General features: G+C 34.6%; 1 non-coding gene across 1 annotated transcript; it reads left to right on the top strand.

Annotated features, from left to right (window-relative positions):
• Window positions 1-2655: 2655 nt before the first annotated feature.
• LOC139860935 (small nucleolar RNA R71) lies at window positions 2656-2762 on the top strand. The gene has a single exon (XR_011763560.1). It is a non-coding gene; the product is annotated as a small nucleolar RNA R71 (small nucleolar RNA).
• Window positions 2763-3976: the final 1214 nt, after the last annotated feature.

Genomic DNA, 3976 nt, shown 5'->3' with positions numbered 1-3976 from the left:
TATGAGAAATGGAAATATGAAATCTTGTGGTCTATTAAAATTATGAAAATGAATGATTATGATAAACTAATGAACTCACCAACCTTTTGGTTGACACTTGAAAGCATGTTTATTCTCAGGTATGAAAGCAATCTTCCGCTGTGCATTTGCTCATTTTAGAGATATTACTTGGAGTCATTCATGACATATTTCAAAAGACGTTGCATTCGAGTCGTTGAGTTCATCAAGAATATTATTAAGTCAATTATAGTTGGATATATTATGAAATGGTGTGCATGTCTGTCAACTGTCAATGTAATGAAAGTTTGTCTTTTTAAAACGAATGCAATGTTTGTAAAATATATCATATAGAGGTCAAGTACCTCGCGATGAAATCAACTATTGTGAATCATTTATAATGTATATGAACGGGTCCTTTCAACATTGAACTGGGCTTTCCCATGGACTATCAGAGATTGGATAAATTAAACCTGCATCGAGCAGTTTAATAATTTCTTTCTCAACAACATCTTGCATATTAGGATTTAGTCTTCGTTGGTGTTGCACATATGTTTTCTGACCTTCTTCCATAAGGATTTTATGTGTGCAATAAGAAGGACTTATGCCTTTAATGTCATGAATCTTCCATGCAATAGATGGTTTATGAGCTTTTAGCACAGAATTGAGTTGAGATTTTTTATTTTTCGTAAGAGAAGACGATATTATTACAGGTAATTCAGATTCACCATGTAAATAAGCGTATTCCAAATGGTTTGGAAGTGGCTTTAACACTAATATCGGTGGTTCTTCTATCGATGATTTGTGATATCTGTCTTCCTCTTTTAGCATTTGAAGTTCTTCTGTTGTTGGTTCGTATTTATTAGCCATGAGTGTGGCTAATATTTCAGCTTCATCAATTGGTTCATTTCCTTCTCCTAAAGAACATTCTCCTGTTCCTTGTAATTCTGGAAATTCTTGTAACAATTCTTCTTGTGAATCTATAGTTTGAATATAATAACATGTATCATCTGCAGATTGTGGTTGTTGCCTAGCTCTATCAACGGAAAAAGGTAACACTCTCGTCCTCTATACTTAGGGTCAGTTTCTTACTGAACACGTCTATTATTGCTTTAGCCGTGTTTAAGAATGGTCTTCCTAATATAAGAGGAACTCGTGAATCTTCTTCCATGTCCAGAATAACAAAGTCTACTGGAAACACTAAAGTACCAACTTTAACTAGCATGTTCTCCATTATCCCTCTAGGATATTTTACTGATCGATCGGCTAGTTGTATGCTTATTCGTGTTGGTTTCAATTCTCATAGGTCTATTTTAGTGTATAGTGAATATGGCATTAAATTTATACTAGCACCTAAATCTGTCAATGCTTCTATTGAATTAAGACTACCCAGAAAACATGGAATTGTGAAACTTCCCGGATCTGATAATTTTTCTAGTATCTTATTCAACAGTACTGCAGAACAATTAGCATTCATTGTAACAGCCAAGAGTTCTTCCATTTTCTTTCTATTTGTGATTAGATCTTTCAAGAATTTAGCATATCTTGGCATTCCTGAAATCACATCAATGAAAGGAAGATTTACATTTATTTGTTTAAACATATCCAAGAATTTGAATTGCTCGGCTTCAAGTCTTTCTTTTTTCATTTTACTCGAGTAAGGAAGCGGTGGTTGATATGGTTTAACATAAGGCTTTGCCTTAACTGTGTTATCTTCATTAACCTTTTCAACTACCGGTTCTGATTCCTTCTCTTGCTCAGGCTGTGGTGCCTGTGTAGTAGGAATAGAGTCATTAGAAATTACAGGTATTTCAGGTGGTTTATGTATAATACCACTTCTTGTGGTAATGGCTTTAGCTGTTTCATTTCGAGGGTTAACATTGGTATCAGTCGGTAAACTCCTCGGTTTTCTTTCACCTATCAACCTTGCTAGGTTTGCTCACTTCTTGTTCCAGATTTTGAATAGAAGCTTGTTGATTTCTAAATGCTTGAGCATTTTGTTCATTAGTTTGTTTCTGAGATGTGAAAAATTGAGTTTGAGATTCAACTAGCTTTGACATCATATCTTCTAAATTTGGCTTTTTATCATTGATTTGTGGTGGTTTATTTGGAAAAATAGGTCTTTGCTGATTGTAAGTATTATTAGATACTTGTTGATTGCTAGAAGCTTATTGGTTGTTGTATGGAACATTTCGGTTATAATTCTGATTTTGATTGTAGTTTGGTCTTGGCGGTTGATAATTATTTTGATAATTATTTCCAGGCCTTTGATTCATGTATGAAACATTCTCTCTTTGTTCCATTGTTTGTTCAATACTGAGAAAATCGTTTGTCAAATGTGGTCCTCCACACTGCTCACAACTAATTCGTATTGCGTGAATATCTTTAGTCATCTTTTCCATTCGTCTCTCGAAAGCATCTAACTTTGCGGAAATGGAATCAAAGTCATGGCTAGAATCAGCTCTATCCGCTTTAGATGAACGAAGAATATCTTTTTCCTGGTGCCACTCATGTGAGTGGGAGGTTGTGTTATCAATAATTTTGTGAGCTTTAGTTAAGGTTTTCTTCACAATGGAACCACCAGCTGATGTGTCGATGTCTTTTCTTGTAGCAACATCGCATCCTTGGTAGAATATTTGCACTATTTGATAAGTGTCTAAACCATGTTGAGGACATCCTCTAAACAATTTTTCGAATCTTGTCCACGCTTCATATAGAGTTTCATTTGGCTTTTGCTCGAACGTAACAATTTCTCCTTGAAGTCTCACAGCTTTAGATGCCGGAAAGAATCTTTTAAGAAATTTTTCAACTAAAACATCCCATGTATCAATCGCTCCTTCAGGTAACGATTCTAACCAATCTTTGGCTTCTCCCTTTAAAGTTCAGGGAAACAACATGAGATAGATCTGTTCATCCTCAACTTCTCTGATTTTAAATAGAGTACAGATCCTATTAAAGGTTCGAAGATGTTCATTTGGATCTTCTTTTGGTGTACCACTAAATTGGCATTGATTAGTTACCATGTGTAGGATTTTTCCTTTGATTTCATAATCTAGCGCATTAATGTCTGGTTGAGTAATGACATGACCTTGGCCAGTGCGTGTAGCTCTCATTCGGTCTTCCATAGTTAGAGGTTCCTAATTTTCCATGATTGAATTTGTTGAATCTGAATCAGTAGAAGATTTTGATTTAATGGTTTCTTCCTCGACAACCTCTGGATGAGTAATTTGTGGTTCAGGAGGAATGATTAGTGGTTCAGGATCTCTGAATTGTCCTTGAATATCCTCCGGATTCTCAATTGTGAAGTCTGGTTCAAAAAATGGATTGTCGGAAATTTGAATTGGAGTACTTGGTCGACTAGATGATGATTCCAAAGAAAAATCAACGGCGATAATATTGGCTAGATGTCTTGATCGAGTTACAGGTGGTGAACATATGAAAGGTGGTGAACGTTTTGCTACGTGCATTCACAGAATATCCTATTGGTTATAAAAATAAAAATTATATAAGTTATCAAATTAATAGACTTTCCTGATTTTGCCCACGTTTCGAATAGCCAATAGATGCAGCAGGTAGCCAGGACCCTTTAAATCGGAAGCCCACAACTCGCCACTAACAAATCCAACTAGTACTACGAACCAGAAAATTTTGAATGTCTATCAATTTAACCACTTAAAATAATTTTTCGTCGAAATTTAAGGAAAATAAAGAAAATTCTATGTCCTAAAAACTAGAGAGTAGAAATGAGAAAGAAAAAAGCGCGTCGAAAAACAAAAGGTCGAAAAACAAACGTCGAAAAACAAAAAGTTGAAAAATATAATAAAATAAAGCGTCGAAACTTAAAAGTCTGAAAACTAAAAATTAAAGATTGCGTCTAAAGGTATTAAAGCTTAAAATGAATTTTATATCCAAAACGGCAATAACTTAACTAGGCACTAAAATTTATTTAAAACTAAAGCGGTAAGTGACGTCGTAAAAT

This window comes from Rutidosis leptorrhynchoides, chromosome 7 (genome assembly GCF_046630445.1).
Source record: "Rutidosis leptorrhynchoides isolate AG116_Rl617_1_P2 chromosome 7, CSIRO_AGI_Rlap_v1, whole genome shotgun sequence".
Lineage (NCBI taxonomy): Eukaryota > Viridiplantae > Streptophyta > Magnoliopsida > Asterales > Asteraceae > Rutidosis > Rutidosis leptorrhynchoides.
Note: the sequence above shows the minus strand (reverse complement) of the source record. Positions and strands in the feature narration are given on the sequence as shown.